The sequence below is a fragment of the Emydura macquarii genome, unplaced genomic scaffold, assembly GCF_026122565.2.
Source record: "Emydura macquarii macquarii isolate MOO-44397 ecotype Brisbane River unplaced genomic scaffold, CSIRO-AGI_Emac_v2 contig_1477, whole genome shotgun sequence".
In the NCBI taxonomy this organism is placed as follows: domain Eukaryota; kingdom Metazoa; phylum Chordata; order Testudines; family Chelidae; genus Emydura; species Emydura macquarii.
In genome coordinates, this window is record NW_027131614.1 from 4,631,374 (window position 1) to 4,650,859 (window position 19,486).

Genomic DNA, 19,486 nt, shown 5'->3' on the forward strand with positions numbered 1-19,486 from the left:
GCCTATCTGTTTTGTTATATAGTTAATTGTTATACTGGATGATTCTGCAAACTACATCTTCTAGGAGAGAATCCAAAGCAAGCAGGTAGCATTCTTGCCAGACCTCAGATATATTGCCAGTCTTCTCATGCCATCTTCTCTCCCAAATGCTCACTTCATTATACCAGCAGCTCAAACAACCTCATTACAGAGATGAATCTTGGAACTGTTAATGCAGTGGATAATCACCATTTATATATGTTTTTGGTTGTTTCTTTTTTTAAGGGTGGGGAAGAGAGAAATTCAAGCGGGATAACAAACATTTGCTGCTATAATTACTGGGCGATCAGTCTGATATCATTGTACAGTGTCAAGGGGTGGGGGAGGAGTGCCATGTAATGTTTACTTAGTCACTCTTCACCACCTACATGTCTCCAAAATTATAATCTTTGTTCAATACACTGAATAGACTAAATGATTTCAGTGGTATGTACTCAGTCTAGGCTGGTAATGGGATTGATTGGGTGGCAGCTTATTTTTCCTCTCTCCCCTGGCAGGCCAGTTACCTCCACATTAAAGTGATGGTTCCTGTATCCCACCAAGTTTCTCCAGAAAGGAAAGATATGATGAACAAGTGGCATAGTGACAATTTTAGAAGTAGGTACAGTATAAATTATTGACAGTGCTTTAGAGGGCCAAACCTTGACTGTATCCGTTTCCTCTCTACAACCTACCAGTGGATTCTAAACAGTAGTTTGGGAAAGTGTGTGTAAGCATGCATGATAATGTTCTCTGTCCATGGATCCCTGGCAAAATTGACACACACGGCCCAATCAGCCTTCCAAAAAGCATCATCAATCAGCCACTCCAACAAAGGATAAAAATCAGTAATCAAATCAAGTAAAATCAGGGATCAAATACCCACAGTGTTCATTGAATATCATATTTGGAACTTAAATTCAGCCCTTCTTCCATTGTTCTAAAGCTAACAAGGATAATGACCTTCCTTTATTTGTGTTGGGAAATATAGTTAATATTTTAGCAGGAGTATTGTACTCAATAGTTTTAAGATTTATATAAAATAATTTAGTTAAAAACCATTCAGTATTGCACAGATATTATATTGCTAGATGTGCCCTGCTGAAAGTCCTGGGTGGTTAAATACTTAAACAATTATTTCGTCCTCCGGCCATTTTGCCTAGAGTGAGGCAGGCACCTAACTCCTTCCTGCAAGAAATGCACAAGCTTCCTGATTCCAGGAGAAGGATTGCCATTCATGGATCGCTAAGCGGAGATTGACACTTTCCTGCAGCCTATATTTAGGTGCCCATCTCCACGAGAGGGGCAGGGCTTAGCTCACACCTCTCATCACATCTCCCATTGGCTAGCATAGGCAGTTCACCACCTCATGTGCTGGACCACATTCTAAAGTCCACATTCTAAGACACTTGTCTCTCCCCATGCATTGTATTGGGAACATCGGCACCTAGCTCAGGCTTTGTGGGTTGCAGAGTGTTCCTGTGATTTTCTAGACACCTAAAAATTAGGCACCATGGTGCTCACTTTTGTAACATCTAAGTCCTTTGTGGATCCAGGCCTTATCTCTGTATACCCCATCTGTAACATGGGGAACAACAGTGTTTTGTTGTGAGGATAAATACATCAGAGGTTGTGGGGCACTCAGTTACTGTTGTAATGGGAGGTTACAGAAGTATGGTGGATGGAAGGAAGAGTGGTATTTTTCACAAGTGGATTGTTGGTCTTTCACTTTTTTGTATGGCTCAGTACTGGATCTAACCCAATTTGTTGTAGTTTGAGTGGCTGAAAGCCCAGAAATACCAGTTTTGTGCACCAAGCTTTGGCACTAAAAGTAGTTTTAGAATGGATATGAGCATTTTCCCTTGACAAAGCAACTGTCCTACTGTAAGCACTGTTAGCTCTGCAACTTAAACTGAAATATTGGGTTGGTCTTTTTATTTATTACATTGCTATGTCAGGTGGCTGGAGTTTAGAAAAAGGTCAACACCCGTTTTTCACTTCAGTTACAACCATCTTAACTATAGATATTCATTACAGAAGGCTGTTGAACATTTGCTACTTTACCTGCTGTTTTTCTCCGACAGTTTAATTATACTTCTCATGCTAGTGCTGCTGGACTACAGAGGAATGTTTTGTATATTCTGCTTTGAGCACTGGTTGTTTACAAAAGGTATAAAGCGGATTCATTGTTTAGTGCTCACCAGGAAGTGAAGGGGAATTTTGCTGGCAATTGTCCACATGTCCAGCTTTGAAACTTGATTTACCATTCATGTGAACATTGAATGTAGCTTTTCTGCACTGTATAGTTTTTGATAGTGGACTCTGTGGAACACAAAAGGGTGGTGGTGAAGAATGAAATCATTTTTCAGAATAAAGTATCAAAAGATACCTTAAGAGTCTTATCAATATGAATTTGAAAAGGCCACATCTTGAGGTGCCTTGGATGAATCATAAGGATGACTTCTGTCCCCCCACCCACCTCAAGAAGATAAAAGGCACTCTAATTGTATGCTTCATTGGAATCCTATTGAAATTAGACTTGGAGAATCCTGAATACGTGATCTCATTTGTCTCCCTATTACTGGAGGATTTTTCCCAGCTAAATACATTCCCTACTGAATATTTTCAAATGCTTTGTCCAGTTGAAACTTACAGCACCTGAAAAATAATCACTTTGATGATGGCCTTCATTGCTATTTGTGTGACTGGGCTGTAGGATCAGCTTCCTTATGCATTCCTGCATATGCATGTGTATGTTATGTGTTTTATCTGAGCATGAAAGTATATAATATTAACTGACAATAGAATTTTGCTGATAAAATGTTCTCTGTTTTATACCTGAATGTCTTTATTTTGGAATAGGAGAATGGCGATTCACTTGAAAAGAAGCTGTATTTCAGGTAGTGATTGTTTTTAAAAGATGTAGTGTCCATATTAGTACGTTTATGGTGGCAGCTCAACTAATAATGATGCCTGCAAGTGGTTCAGCATTTTGCAGATAAAGGGCTCTACAAAATGAACTAATTTCACCATACCTTAGTAAGTAAGCATAACCATTTTACAGATTTGGGGAAACTGAGGTAGAGAGATTTAGGTGGCTGCACAGTGAGATGGTAGCAGAGCCAGGATTAGAAATTGGGACTTCTATCTCTCAGCGACCATCTCTTATAGATGATTCCTCTGTCCCCTTCCAGCCCCCACAGCAGTCCATCCCTGTTGACACTCTGTCTGCTTGAGGTCCTTCCTGGAAATCCCACCATAACTCAAGTTGAAAATAACAAAAAAACAAACTCCATCTAAACCCTCTTTCCTCTCCTTTATCTCTTTCAAAGCCTCTACCTTCATTCCTCTCACACATGCTTAATTACTTATTGCAATAAAACACATACTAGTGTTCAAGATTCTTGTGTATGGGAATCTGCTTTGCCTTTTCTCTTTTTCCGTATGGGGAAGCTGGGATCCAAAGAGGTTAAGGCCAAAACTATAAAAAATGTCTATTGGTTTTGGGTGCCCAACTGGAGACATTTTGGTCCTGATTTTTAGAGATGCTGAGTGCACACAACTTAAATTGACATTAGTGGGAGCTGCAACTGCTTAGAACATCTGAAAATGAACCCAGTGTGTCTCACTCAGGACCAGTGGTGACTTTTTGAAAATGTTAGCCTAAGTGAATTGTCCAAGCCACTGAAGGAATCTGTCAGAGCTGGTAATAGCTCCAGAAGCTCCTGGCTCCGAATCCTATTTTAAACAATTGTAACAATTGTTGCCATTACATAATCAATCCTTTGGAAAATAAAGATGAGGTGTGAAGCAGTTAAAGTATGGCTACATGGTGCTCTGAGCATAGAGAATTAAGAGAAATAAATCAGTCCGTCTTATGTTTTGTTTAAAACAAGACCTTCGGCCAGAATGTCAGGTGTAGTACATCTGCTTTCGATCAGGCCATTCTTCATTATCTGTACTGCGGAAGCATCAAGCTACCAAACCAAGCAAGGATCAAACCTCATTGTATTAGGCACTATACAGACACACCGTTTAAAAAAAAAAAAGACTATTCCCTATCCCAAAGAACTTACAACCTCAGGAATGACAAGACACATTGGATTCATGACACAAACAAAGGTGAACAGTAAAACAGACTAAAAACTATAATGTTACAATTTTGGAATAGGACAATAAGCAGGAGTGTCACCTTACTACCTTTTTAGTCAGCTGGCTGAAAAGCCAGCATAACTGGCCAAAAGAAAATCAAGGCTGGGGTGATCTTCTGGTGCTCTATGCCTATCTGTTGCCTATGCCAAGGAGTCATGCTCATCCCTGTTGCCAGCCTAGAGATTGTGGCTGAGAAGCCTCCAATTTTCACCATTTCCCAGCTGCTATTTTGGCCCTTTGGATCTGTTGGCAGCAAGCATAAATTAGAAGCGCCTCAGAGCTGTTTTTGTGCTGGCTTGAGGGAGAATGGCCCAGCACACAGCAACCCCGCTGCTAGGGGAGCGCAGAGATGAGCTTTGCGCTCAGTCTCATCACTTGTGCTCCATGTTCCTTGGGCACAGTCAAATACCTGCCCCAGTGTTTTGTTGTTTTTTGCTTTGTTTTGGGTCATGTGGTGCTCATGGGCTGCCAGCAGGGATTTGTGCCACATAGTAAATTATTGTAAGCTACTTGGGGCAGGGACTGCCTTTATTATTATTTTTTTAAATCTTTTTCATCTCCAAACATGTTGGTACCTTTTTAAAAAAAAGTAGGTTTAAATGTCAGAAGGGATCGTCTATGATCACCTAGTCTGATCTCATGTACAACATCAGCCATAGAATTTCACTCAATAATTCATGTATCATGCTTCAATCTCTTGTGGTGGAACTATAGCATATCTTTTGGAAAGACAACCCACATAAAAGTTTCAAAAGCACACGAGTCTCGTTTTCTAAAGAGTTTGTAGGCACTTCAGAGCCAAAGTGTAATGGAAAGTCAATAGGACTTTGGCTCCTAAGTCACTAAGGTGCTTTGAAAAATTTACTTCCAGTCTTAATCGAAAGATTTCAAGAGCTGAAGAATCCACCATGTGCTTTGGTAAGTTGTTCTAGTGGTTAGTTATCAGAGTTAAAAAAAATTATCACCTTATTTCTAGTATGAATTTGTCTAGCTTCAACTTCTAGCCACTGGATTTTGTTATATCTTTGTCTGCTAGATTCCCCTCGATGGCTTGGATAACCACTGCATAGGATTCCCCTATTAGTCCTGTAAATATACCTCTCCTGGCCCAGATTTCCTGCAGACTTTGTATGGTTTGGTGGACTTCTAAAGTCCTTGCAAGGTTCAGTTAAGCTAAAGTACTTCACATCAAACAGAGCATTCAGGTATGTTTTAGGATGAGCAGAAAAACTTAACAGCAGAAGCAACTGCACATAGGTATCCCCAATATTCTTAGTTGTAGATTGGGTAAAAGACCGTCAGCAAATCCTTTTGTGAATGTGTATGTTTGGGGAAGGTCTATACTCAAACTTCAAAACTTCCGTATTAGTTTCCTTCAAACTTATATCTCACTGAGATCTACAAACCAAGCAAATTGTGAACAAAGTAGGTTAGTCATGGATTTTTATACATACGCAAATTTTGAAAAAAAAACATATGGGAAAAGTGGTCTGTTTTTGTACTTGCAGAACTCAAACTGCTGAACAGATTTAGCTGAAACGCAGTCTAAACAACCCACCCACCCCTTTGGGTTGAAACCAAATCTGCAAAATTTCAGGCCAAAAGAAATTTGTTTGAGGACGTTTGAGCAGCTGAAAAGGAGGGGGAGTATTTATAATGAGAGATTCATTTAAAATGTGACAATAGCTGTTCCTAGTTATTCAGTGGGAGAAGTGAGATCACAGTTTTAGCTTCACTGACAAGTGGGGTGATGGGAAAAACTCATGATGTGGACTCGGAAGTGAGCTGTAATGTTTAACCCCCATGTTCTAATCACTCACCAGAGTAGATAAAACTAATTTTTTCCACCGCACATCATTAAATACGACAGAACCATGTGGATTTTTGAAAGAAGACTCAGTGAGAAGAATACAGATGAAGAACATCTCTGTTACTTACACTTTAATATATTGGAAGCTAGTTGTCAGTACACTCAAGTATGTCCCTGCAATTGCTGTTCTCTGTTTCAACAGCTCTGATGTACAGTAGGTGCATGGACTAGAGATATCAAAAAGGTGTTTGGGCTGTTGGGAGGTGGTCTGGTTGACGGACCGGTACTGCTGAGTGTTTTTAAACTTGAAGCACAACCATTTGAAAAGACAAGTATTTCATAATTCCTTTGAACCCCCATTAAAAGTTACGGCTACACAATATCGCATAATATTTTTAGGAAGATTCCTATAGACAATACTCTGGTATGCTAGTGGCCAAGAAGTGCCTCTGCCCTGTCCCAAAAGCCTAGCACTGTGGTAAGAGCTGTTACTGATTGATAGTTGTAAATAGCCCTTGCTACAAAAAGAGCCCTTCTCTCAGCTAAGAAGCAAAAGCTGATACAAAACACATTTTCTAACCCAAGTATTACTTTGCATGATTACTAAAAACAGATTTTATTTTCACTTTCACAAACATTTTCAGAGTGCTTCCCTTATGACCTTGCAGATGCTTTGCATTTCTCTGGGTAAAAAAAATAAATCTTGTAAATGTTCTTGGCCAAGTGAAAAATCATTAGAGAGTGAAAAAGGAGTGTCCAGATGGCTTACTATTTAAAAAAAAAAAAATTTAATAACGCAGTAATCAAATGTTTTCACACTATGGCCCACTTCTTCAGATAGATCCTTTTGTGGACCACCTTCCCATCCAATCTTAATATCACACATTAAAGAGACAAGTGAAAACAAGTTCTCTTTAAAGAAACAGAGGTACGTTTTTGTGTCAGCGCTGTTTATTTCCTCTTCATTTATTAGTGCCAAATTTCCCATTGTTGTCTGCAGCCCCTCACTGCTCTAATCTCTCCAGGTCACTAATAGCTTGTTCTCAGTTTGCTTGCTACACCTCTGATTCTGATGTCATCTGCATATTTGATCCTGTTTGAATTTACACCAAATAAATATCCAACAAAGACATGAAGCAGCTTCTCAGAATACAGAGTTGCTTGATTAACTTTTTTATTAAAGTTTGTTTAGTCAAAATGAGCCTCTAGACTGAAATAGGTTGCATGTAGCAGTCATTGTGACAGAGGTAGCTTTGTGCGCCACCGTTGATTTGATGGCCATAGTCTGAGAACCATTGTAACAGTGTTTTTGAAGGGGGGGGGGGGGGGAAGAGGGAGACTTTTTTTTTTTTTTTTTAAATCAGGCTCCACACAAAGCATCTCTTCACTAAATAAATATGTCGTGAAAAATTCTCAAAAATGCTAACCACGGTGTAATAACCTTAATAAACGTGCATAAGCTATTTTAATGTGCAGAAGAGAATTCCTGAATGTAATTTTGAAGTCTGGCATTAGTCAAAAGAAGTGAAGCTACTATATTTCATACTGTAAATAATTATATAATAGGGTGGCTCGCCGAATGGAAGACCTATATTTAATAAGTTGTGCAACTAAGTGGAGAGACATGTTCCTATCCTGTAATTCTTGACTAATATTTAACTAGCATCAGGCATTAAAAGAAGTCCTGAACTTCCAAACATAAATTGAAGTATTATCATAAAGATTAGGGCTGAAAGGGACTTAAGGAGATCATCTAATCCAACCCCCTGCTCAAAGCAGCACCAACCCCAACCAAATCATTATCTTCTTGTGGCTGAAGAAATTACATTTAATCAAAACAAATAGAAATTAAACATAGAAGGAACTTGAGAGAGCAGCTTTGAAAAATTAGCATTATTTTGATTATTGTGCTGGTGTATGTCACAGTTCAGGGCAACTGCACCTGTATTTCCCCTCAGTGGTACATCAAAGGCTCTCAGGCTTCCAGCCCCTCAGCCATTGCCTACTTTGGGTAGAAACCAGTGTGTCTCTCGTTTCTGACCAGGGTACTCCTAGGCTGCACAGTTCCCTACCTTCACTGTGTTTTTCCCAGCAAAGATGGTCTGCCTAAACAGACCTGCTTGCTTTTTCTTCAGAGACTGATAAGAGGGATTGCTACAGATATGTTACCACACAGTTCTTTGTAAGCAAGCCTACTTTATTCTTAATTTAAAAAGCATTACAGAAAAAAATATTAAAAACAATAAAAGGAACCTATACGCATGCTAATAAGCTTAGTAGAGTTCACCCAAATTCCAACATGGGAGGTGGCAAGAAAAGTCTTTTAGCGCCTCATCCTAGGGATTTCTTCGTGGTTACAAGTTGATCAGCTCAGAACAGATACACTCATGACTGGTTTAGTCCACCCTTGTATACTGATTAAGGGTCTTTGATCTGGAATTTCCAGAAGCAGGTAATAAATATAGAATGGGCCTCTCTCCCCAGGACTTATCTTCAAAAGGTTGGCTTTGAAGGGGAGAAGAATTTGCACTGCTCTCACCTCAGGGTGCATCCTAGGAAATCTACTTCAGACATATTGTTCCAGAAAGTGCTAGTGCCTTCCAGAGATTGCATTAATCTTGTCTTCCAGTTAAAGAAGTTCCATACAATCTCATGATACTACATAAACTTTTGCATTTCTAATACAATGTACCCCAAAGGTATTAAACCTATTTGGTAAGGTTTAACTTAATTCAATAAAGTTTATTCAGGATATTACAGGATATTGTGAGTCTGTCACACTCTATTTTAATTGTTGTGGACCAGTTCTCAGATACCATTAAATAGTGTTCAATGGCGCTGATCAAAATATTTTGATAGAGCTACATTCTGTGCATAGGTGGTTCGTCTTCTAACTATTCAATTACTGGGCTCAGGCTACTGGTTTTAAAATGATTACTAATTTAATATTTCCCTAGCACTTTATAGGCAAATACTAGAAAACCAGCTCCCAGGCTCAAGGAGAGAAATTGTACAAACAAAACTATAAAAGAAGTTGATGGGAATCCAGAATTCCTTTCCTTCAAGAAGGGAATTTCTGAAATCCTGTACTAACCTGATGACTCTTGTACCTTGCCTGCCAGTCTCCTCTGGTGCCTCTGTGTCTTTCCCACTTCTCCCCTCCCTACAGCTCTTGATGGCCCTCAGGATCTGTACTTTTTTCCCTCCCTCCTTTATGCATTTTCTCTCAGTAACTTCATCCACCGCAGCTACTTACCTTCATGCTGCTGATCTAGTAATCTTCTGCTCTGCTCCTGAACTTTCCTCATCTGCCCCATCACACATCTCTGCCGGTCTTTCAGTTTTCTCATCTTGATTATCCCACCATTATGTGAAACTGAGTACGATGAAATATGAACTTCTCTTTCCTTTCAAAACCTCCCTTCTCCATCACAAGGCATAACGGCACTATCCTCCTATTACTGAGACTTGCAGCCTAGGAGCGCTTCCACTTCCACTTGCTTTAACTCGACTGGCTCTTGCTAAGTATGATCACTTAATCTACAGTAGAATACCCCTCCAATGTCTTCACTCAGCCTTTCTTTCCCTTTCTGACTGAGCTGCTGAAACCTGATTCAGGCCTTGGTTATATCTTGTCTTGACTTCTGCAGCCTTCTCTGTCCTGATCTCCTGCCTCACCAAAATATTTAACAGTCATCATTTCACTAACAATCACCTTCCTCTCCCACTGTTATAGCTGTGCTACTCCATTGTCCCTTAATACTTCACTGACTTCCTCTCCTGTTCCACTACAAAATCATGCTCTTCATTCTCACCTTTTTAAAGGAGTTCAGTTCCATCCCTGCCTGTATCTGTTATCCTATATCCTTTCTTACACTTGTGTGTATGTGTGTAATATTATATATATACATACTTCCTAGTCCTCCTTGATGCTTCCTTTGTTGCCTATGTCCTTTTACAGTTCTATGCTTTTCCCTATGCCAAGTACAAACTATCTTGTCCTGTATGCCAAATCATCCCTTAAAAACTCTTCTTTTGCCTGGCCTTCCATTGTGTTTGGACAACTGGCTGTTTCATCCCATATACGTAATCCTGTAACTGATTACACTACATGTGTCCATTTAGATAGTAAGGGCCGCATCCTCAGCTTGTGTAAATTGGCATGGCTCCTTGAATTGTGCCGTGTATTACTCAGATCAGGAAACTGTCTGACTAGTTATATGCTGTTGTGTAAAGCCCTTATAGAAAAGTTTTATAGAAATTAATATAAAATTATAACATTTCTATAGGGTTTTTTAAGCATACTGTAGTATTCCATAGGTAATCTAATTTCTGCTATAGAATTTCAAAAAAATGATTAAAAAGATCCAAAGGAGATCTATTACATTCTTCAGATTTTTAGAGTAATTTCTATGAAGAAGAAAACCTAGCTCTTATTTAGTGCTTTGCAAAGGAGAGCAGTTTCATGATCTTTTATAGGTGGGGAAACTGAGGCACAAGGCAGTAAAGTGACTTGTCCAAGGTTACTCCGCAGCCCAGCAGTGGAGCTGGGAATAGAACGTAGGTCGCCTTAGTCCCAGTCCAGTGCTTTATCCACTAGGCAACCCTGATTCCTTAGTATAGTGAACAGGATAGCTTTCATCCTTATTAAATGCTGTAGGACTTTTCCAGAAGGCTACAAAACTATTAATAATAAATAATCCACTAATCAAATTGGGAATTGTTTTGTGTGTTTGGTGCAAGAAGCAGGAGCACAAATCCTGCACAAGGCCAGCTTTTGAATAGTGCCAATCAGTGATACTCAGACCGCAGTAGTTCAGGAGCCAAATTAGTGATCAGCATTACCCAGAAGAGCCACAGTAGTGTGAATTCATTGTGTCATTTACTATTTATATAATTAATATATATAATTCTCACAGCAGAAGGACTGACCATGTATTATTATTTTATCAGCTGCAATTGGTTAATTACATAGTAAAAGCATCCTGACTGGCTAATAACTTAGGTCGGTTAATAACTAAGTCACACAGTGTTTTGCTATCATGTGTTGGAAAGAGCCACAGGAGACACATTAAAGAGCTGTTTGCGGCTCCCGAATCCAGTCTGAGTATCATTGTGCTAGATTGCTCAGTGTTGTGGGGTAAATAGTAGAAAGATTAAATGGTCAGTATTGATCACTGCCACAGAGATGTTCTATAACTAGGCAGAAGAATGACAGCTGAATTGTAATGACTATCACAGCAATAAAATGGCCAAATTACTATATATTGACTTTATCCCATATGCCTTTTTTCAGTATTGGGGCTTTTTCCTATTTACATATTTTTCGCTTTTTAAAGCTTATCAAATGATAGCTTTTAGCTTTTAAACTAAAATCAGATGAAAATAAAGTAGAAGGTAGCCTCTAAGTTACATTAAATCTGCTGCTTGGGTGGCAGGGAGGAAAGAGTTATCTGGGGAACAATAATTGAACAGATAAAAAATTAATTTCTAATTTCAGTAATTAAAATGTTTTTTAATCAAGGTGCAACTTCCTTAGGGAGCCATTTGGATCATGTCTTTCAGTCAGAAAGGAGGTAGAGATGGAAAAGACCTATTGATTCATCTAGTCTCTCACCATCTACTGTATATTTCAAAGTGCTTTCTCCAATGTTTTAAATGTCTTACTACTTGATTACTTTCTGGATTTTGTTATCATTTATATGGGGAAGGTAGAGAAAATGTACACTGAAAGAGTAATGTCTTCTAACTTGTGAAAGGCCCACAGGATTTGGATACTGAACATCTAAAATTTGGGGATGGGGGTTTGGATATCAGATCTTTTAAACAATTCACTACAAATACAAGGTGTGTTTGCAAAATTCTGATCCAAGTTCAGATTTTGAAGAGACGTGGACTTTAGTTAGACCCATCTCTTTCTAACATTCTGCACTGTTTGAGATCCCATGAAACTTGGAACAAGCACAGGACTACATCAACTTACAAATGACAAAATAACATAATTACTGTAGGTGAAAGAAGACTCAATGAAGAATTAACACTTCAAAGAATTAAATCTTGATACTACCATTTGTTCTGTGTTTGCACAGCACCTAGCACAATGAGGTCCTAGATTATGAATAAGGCTCCTAGGTGCTATGGTACTCCAGATGATTAACAATAATAATTAATACACACATTACTTTATTTATTCTGATTGTATTTTGCTATTATTGCCTCTTGGATCGAGCGGTTACCCAATATTCAGGGTCTTGCCAGGTTGTTTCCATTAGAAGGAGAAATTGATGATACAGGTCCAGTATTTCTTTAGTGTAATCCTGTTTGTATACAAACAATGTACACAAAGTCATGTTTCCTCAGACACAGGAGTAATTAACAAGAGTTAGTTTTCATGTTCAGAAATCAGATCTGCCTTTCTCAGCAAATACCGTGCCCTAGCTGAAGCTGAAGCTCTGGCTCTGACTCTGCATCCTCTCAGGGCCATGGTCAGTTCTGCTTCTCTCTCTCTGCTGGCTTTTTCTTGCTTTCTGGTTGCTTTCTCCTCCTGACACGCACAGACTCATCCAGTTGTAACTTATCATAGTCCCAGCCCCTGCATTTGCAGTCAGTCTCCCGGGAAACTCCTTGGCCCATATGGCTTAGCTTCTGCTCAGTCCTTGCCATGCTGGCGAGTGTCTTGGGTGGTGTCTTCTGTTTTTTCAACTTTCACTAAACAAAGAGACATTTAATTGCTCCTGCATTTATCCTGAATGATGAGTGCTTAGTACATCTATTGACTTCGTTCAAGTCTGTGATTGATGTCAGCCATTAACACCTTACAACAAAACACTATTGTTTATGTATGCATTCTGCATGTATATGTATTTTGTTGTTTTTTGTATTCTTAATCTTCTAAAATATCCTGAACTAAAATTAGCCTCAAGCTTCCACTTCTTCTTCTGGAAGACTATTCCACAGATTTGTGATTAAGGAATCTCTATTGTTTTATTTATGTTATGGTTGCACCTAAAACGTTCCAGTCAGGATGGGGTACCATTCTGCTAGACATTGTACAAACACCTATGAAGACATGGTCCTGAAGAGCTTACAGTTGGCTCCTTATCTTTCTTTGTAACATAAAATTGTGGATCATACACTTTCATTTGTTTTGAAACTCTTTTCCCCTCTTACTATAACACATGGAACATCCATGGGGCTATTCTTTACCACCTTCAACAATTGTGTTCCCCTTTCATCTGCCAGATTATTTCATATGGTTATTCCATTTGTCCGCCAGATAGATTTTTCTAATCCTCCACAGGCATTTCTCTTCAAGACTTTCCAATATTCCTTCTGTTGTGTTCCCACTAGCTTGGTGCTCACAACATTGTATCATTAGGATAGCAGGACATCGAAGAGCCCGAATTTTATTTGTGCACAATATTTTGTTTTGCTTCATAAAGCCTAATCTCAAGGTTTTAAATGCATCTGTAGCATATGTAGTTCCTTTTTCCTCTGGTGTAAGACCACTACCAAGATGTATCATGTTACAACATATTTTCTTGAGTGCTCCTTTATTTCTATTTTATTATTTTAATTATATCTGTGCCTTCATATTCTTTTAATTTTCAGGGTTATCCACTTTAGTATGTTGTTGGGCTAATGCTGCATTTCCTGATTGCAGTATACCGAGGTGTATTGCGCACACAAGATTTTATTTCATTTGTAAGACACTATTATTAACAATCCATTGTACATTTTCTCTCTACAAATAGAAGCACACTCAATTCCCTGCTAAGGATTCTGGGTAGCGTAATCCAACAGGCATTTCCTGTTACAAAAAGTTATAAAATGTATTGTAATTTAGAACTACCACTAACAAGCCTTCAAGTCACCAAGAGCCAGATTCTGTTACTGTTTCTCACATTGTGCAGTCGCTTGCCCCACTGAGTTGAGTGGGGCTGCTACAGGGCTAGAAATGAAACATCATATACTAAAACTGTGTTATTCAAGTATAGATAATGACTGTGAGCCGCCAATGCAATGTGGCTGTGAAAAAAGCAAATGCGGTCCTAGGATGCATCAGGTGAGGTAATTCCAGTAGAGATAGGCAGGTGTTAGTATCGTTCTACAAGGTGCAGGTGAGACCTCATCTGCAATACTCTGTGCATTTCTGGTCTCCCATGTTTAAGAAAGATGAATTCAAACTGGAACAGGTGCAGAGAAGGACTACTAGGATGATCTGAGGAATGGAAAGCCTGCCTTATGAGAGGAGACTCAAAGAGCTTGGCTTCCTTAGCGTAACCAAAAGAAGGCTGAGGGGGGAGATATGATTGCTCTCTATAAATACATCAGAGGGATAAATACAAGGGAGGGAGAGGAATTATTTAAGTTCATCACTGATGTGGCTGGAAGCGTTTTGGGTGGTTCTTGCCTACAAACATATCCAACCGAGCCATTTTGCATCCACATGCTCCCTGCACACAGAGCCAACATGGATCCCATCCAGGAGGAAGAATGTCTCTACTTCATTGTCTCAGTCCTATTTCGGGACACAAGATGAGCATCTGTGAGATGCTGGTGGACATTTCAGCCGCAGGTTTTGAACTGCTAAATGCATCTCTCAGAGAAGGATGCTGACGTGTCAGCTTTGAACCAGCTGATGCTCCTTATACCTGTTGTTGCCTTAGCTGCTGATTTCCCCCTATGTAGACCTGTGTTTCTGGAGCACGGCCACAAACACAGACTGGTGGGATCACATTGTCATATAGGCCCGAGATGACCAGCAGTGGGATCCAGAACTTGTGCATGAAAAGGCAAACATTCCCTGAGGTTTGATTGGCTTGGCCCGTCCCTCCAGCACCAGGACACCAACATTTAGGGCAGCCATGCCAGTCCAGAAGTGGGACACTATAATCATCTGGAAACTGGCTACCACAGAGAGGTATAGGTCTGGAGTTGGCAAATCAACTAAGGGGTCTTGTGATGGCAGAGGTTTGTGAGGTGACTGGGACTGTCATTTACCCAAAGATGGTGGGTAGTACCAATGTTCCTGAAATAATTGCTGGTTTTCAGGGAATGGGCTTTCCAAACTGCACTGGGGCCATTGATGGGACTCATGTGCCTATAGTTTGCCCACTGCAAGGAGTATATGAGTATATAAACCACAAGTACTACACCACTGTAATGCAAGCACTGGGTGACCATGGAGGCAGATTCAGGGTTGCACTGGGAGGGTGCATGATGCCAGGATGTTCTGAAGGTCAGGACTTTACTTTCATGGAGAAGCTGGGACATTATTCCCATCGAATGACATCATTATAAATGGAGGCACTGTCCACACTGTTATTCTAGGGGACCCCGCTAATCCCCTGTTGCCATGGCCTGTAAAACTGTACCCTGATTTTAGAGGACCTAGCAAAAGGAGGCACAGCTACACACTCAGTAGCTGTAGGATGGTGGTGGAATGTGCATTTGGCAATTGAAATCCCATTGGTGCTGCCTTCTAAACCATCTGGATGCCAGTGTCATTAATACAGTCTGCATTATTGTGGCCTTCTGTGTTCTGCACAATCTTTGTGAGAAGGTGAACCTTTTCGCTAGGCGTTGGCTCAGGACACTGTGAGTTACCTGATCTGGTGCACCCAGCCAGCCAGTGCAACTGTCATGACCGGTGCTGGTTCCAGATGAGCAATGGAAATCAGGGATATTTTGTGTGCCTACAGAGTCGGTTTGCATGGTCCCATGCATGAAGGGAAAGGGAATGGTATTTGAGGCTGTTCTGTGATTGACATTTTTGTAAATATGTAGGTATTGTGTATCATGAATTCTGTAAACAATTTCATGAAATATATGATGTTTTATGCATTTAATCCATATTGGCAATGTATTTCCATTCAGTTTATGGATTACTGTGATGACAGTTTGTAAATATTTTTTATGAAACTTTGACCTGGGGTATATGATGACATGCATTCAAGTTTCTGCCACTGCTATCATTACATATAATAAAACTTGTAGCCTTGCGTACAAATCCAGCATTTTATTTTACATGGATATTTAAATGCTGCAACAAACAGGAATGCAGACCAGCTGCCATTATGGCTTGCTGCATAATAGTGAGACCAGACTTTGTCCAAAAACAACAGTCAAAGGCCCATGTTCTCCTTGGCCTTTCAGGCATATTTTGCTTGTACAGGCAATGCCTGGACAGGGGTGGATGAATGCACAGAATACGTTTGTCCATTCCATGTGCTAATGTTTGCCTGTGACATTGTCTAGCCACCCTCTCAGTTGTCCAAAGGATGGATGCTCTGCAGGGCTCAGTAGTGCAGGGGATTCAAGTCATGGAACAGGAGTTACAGGTTGCTGTGGAGCCTGCAGTCTGTTCACCATCAGCTCCTGTAGGTATTTGAACAGCTCCAGCAGAACTGTGTTTTCCTCCCTGAATCTGTCTGCCACATCTCTCCTCATGATGTACAGCCTCTGTCTCTTATCCTTTTGGTAGTTGAGTTGGGCCTGCTGGACCTGGATTTGCCAATTCATTTTATCAAGCTGATCTTTTCCATCAGTTCATTTCAGACTCAGTCTCTTCCCCTGCTGTAGGGGGGTCTGCACACCCAGGCTGGTGCCGTGTGTTACCCCTGTGGAGGTGGAAGGGCTTTGAAAGGAGAAGAACAGAGAATATTATTGCCTGAGTATGATAAAATACATTTCACAATTTACAAAAGGGGCTACTTTAATTCAAGGTCAAAAGATGATACTTTTTATCTATGGGCTGTATTCTATTTTATTCAGACAAAAAACTCGGTCCACTTCAAACGCCCTTTGGAGCAGCAACAAAAACCGGCAGACATCATGGTAAGACATACATGCAAAACTCAGTTCTAATGATTTCTATTAGAGGGATATGTAGGGGTGGTTTGGTGGGAAGGGGCTGTAAGTTATGACAGGTCTGGTTACAAGCAATGATTATTCAATCCTGTCAGGCAGGGCAAGCTCTGGAGAACGTTGATATTCTGGAGATCCCTGAATGGAAATGTGAACTTCTTCTTCATGATGTGTTGCTCATGTCCATTCCACTATAGGTGAGTGCACGCCATCATGCACATTTTCCGGAACTTTTTTCCCTTTAAGAGACCCCATAGGACTGGCTCTGGTGCCCCCTGGAGCCCCGTGCACATGCCATGGTATATGAGGCACTGCCGGACCTACACCCCCTCAGTTCCTTCTTTCCGCCCATGACAGTTGCTGGAACTAGCCTTGCTCTTAGCAAGTTCTAGTCCCCTTTGATCTGTTGTTATTTGAAGTAGTTTTAAGTAGTTAAGTGTAGTTAGATAAGTAAGTCCCTCTGGGGACTTAGAGCGGCTGGGCTATGTCCCGGTCGCCGGGATTTAAGCCATGTGCCTCCTGCGGGAAGGCCTTCCCGCTCAGCAGCCCCCACGATCGGTGCCTTAAGTGCTTGGGGGAAGAGCACAGGAAAGACAAGTGCAAGATCTGCAGGGCTTTTAAACCGTGGACTCAGAAGGACCGAGAGATCTGGTTAAAAGCCCTGTTCATGGAGGCAGCTCTCCACCCGGCATCCAAGCCATCCCGCTTCACCTCGGCACCAAGCGTAACCTCGGTGCAGAGTGCACCACCAGCACCGGGCTTGACTCGGCATCAGCAATATCTCTGGTGCCGAAAAAGAAGAAACAGCGCATGGAGCTCGGACACTCCCCTGCGTCGTCGGTACGGACAGGGTCAAGTGCGGAGATGCACCGACTTCAGTCGAGTCCTCTCCGATGCCTGCATCTCTGTGCAGGGAGCCTCCCCCGACTCCTGGGAGTGGGAGAGTGCCCCTGCCGACGCCATTGACACCGGAGGCTTTTCGGGCAGCAAGAGCTTTGTTGGCCTTGCCTACACCACCTCTGCCCCCCACCTCCTCCGCCAAGGGAGAAGGGGCCGGTGTCCCGGGGCAAACCCACATTGGGTCCCCTTGAAGGGCAGGGGAGATCCCCAGTATGGGGAGGAAGATCTCCTGCTGAACGGCCACCGGGGGTAGAGTGAGGACGCTCCCCCAACAGTCGATCCAGGTCAGCGTCGTCGAGCCAGCCTGCTTTGACTCAGGCTGAGGAGTCTCCCTCTCGGCGCTGACGTCGGTCCCCGGCACTGGAGGCAGCGCAGGGCAAGAGGCAGCACCAGTCGAGGTCTGCCAGGCGGCACTCGGACAGCTCCTGTTTCAGATCCCCAGCACCGAGGAGTTCGCCTGCACCGAGGAGGTGCAGAACCCAGTCACCGTCGGAGGACCCAGCACCGAGGAGTTCGCCCGCACCAATGCAACACAGAACCCAGTCGCCATCAGAGGACCTGGCACAGCAGAGTCCCTGATACGGAACCTGTGCCGGAGTCCGGCTCAGCACCGCGGAGTTCCGAGTGGCATTGGTCTTGGTCACCAAAGGGCAAGCGGCACCACAAGTCGTCAGTACCGAGACTACACTCCGGTACCTCGAGCTCTTTGGAGCGCACTTCCGCTCGCCAGCACCGCTCGCAGTGACGGAGGCAGTCCTTGTAGTCCTCCAGGTCAGAGGCGTTGAGTGGACGGTCTCCGGCACGGAAGGGCACCCGGGACTGAGGATGTGCACGGCGCTGCTGGTCCAATGGCTTGGGGTCCCCACAGTGGGGACAGTCGTTGGGACAGCTGACGCCCCCAAAGCACCTCAGCCAGTGGTGCAGTCAGCCTTGGGTTGGCCCCAGAGTCAATGGCCGCAACAATGGCCTTATTGGGCCCTATGGGGCATCCAGATGGGGCTGGGGCCACAATCCATCCTGTCATCGGGGGTTCAGTCCATGCCTCCAGCACAGGAGAAGGCCCATACACACCACTCCTTGGACGAGGCGTCGGATCCCATGGAGGGACTCTCTACGGGTGTATCCCTTCGTCAGGTGGGGGAGCACCCACAGCATGCTCCTCGGCAGTCCTCTTCCTCCTCACTGGACGAGGCACTCTCTGAACCACATGGCACCACTGGAGGATTTCAGGGCGCACCAGGAGCTGCTCAAAAGGGTGGCCTCTAACTTGGGGCTGGAGGTGAAGGAGTTAGAGGAGGCTGATGATACCCTCTTCAATGTGCTGGCAGAGGCTGCCCCTGCGAGAGTGGCCCTACCTGTCCATGATAAGGTCCTCAACATTGTAAAGGGCCTGTGGCAAACCCCTTCTTCGGTCACCCCTACGTCAAGGATGGACGAGAAAAAGTATTATGTCCCGGCCGAAGGCTTCGAGTATTTGTTAACTCACCCGGCCTCAGGAACCAGCAGGACAGGCAAAGTCAGCCAGGTTCCACTCCCAAAAAACAAAGACAATAAAAAGCTGGATTTGTTTGGGAGAAAGATTTATTCCACAGCAGCCCTGCAGTTCAGGATTGCCAACATCAGGCCCTCTTGGGCAGATATAATTTTAACTTGTAGGACTCCCTCAGGCGGTTTGCTGAGGCCCTGCCCCAGGACCAGGCCACAGACTTTACCACCATCCTGGGCGAAGAAATCACA

The 19,486-nt window shown here is 42.3% G+C and overlaps 1 protein-coding gene and 1 long non-coding RNA gene across 6 annotated transcripts in view; both read left to right on the forward strand.

The window, feature by feature from the left end:
* ZNF704 (zinc finger protein 704) overlaps window positions 1-19,486 on the forward strand; it is a 136,743-nt gene that overhangs the window by 50,351 nt on the left and 66,906 nt on the right. The gene's annotated exons all lie outside the window — the stretch shown is intronic.
* LOC137156796 (uncharacterized) lies at window positions 476-11,537 on the forward strand. The gene is made up of 3 exons (XR_010920895.1): window positions 476-636; window positions 2,881-2,918; window positions 11,505-11,537. It is a non-coding gene; the product is annotated as an uncharacterized lncRNA (long non-coding RNA).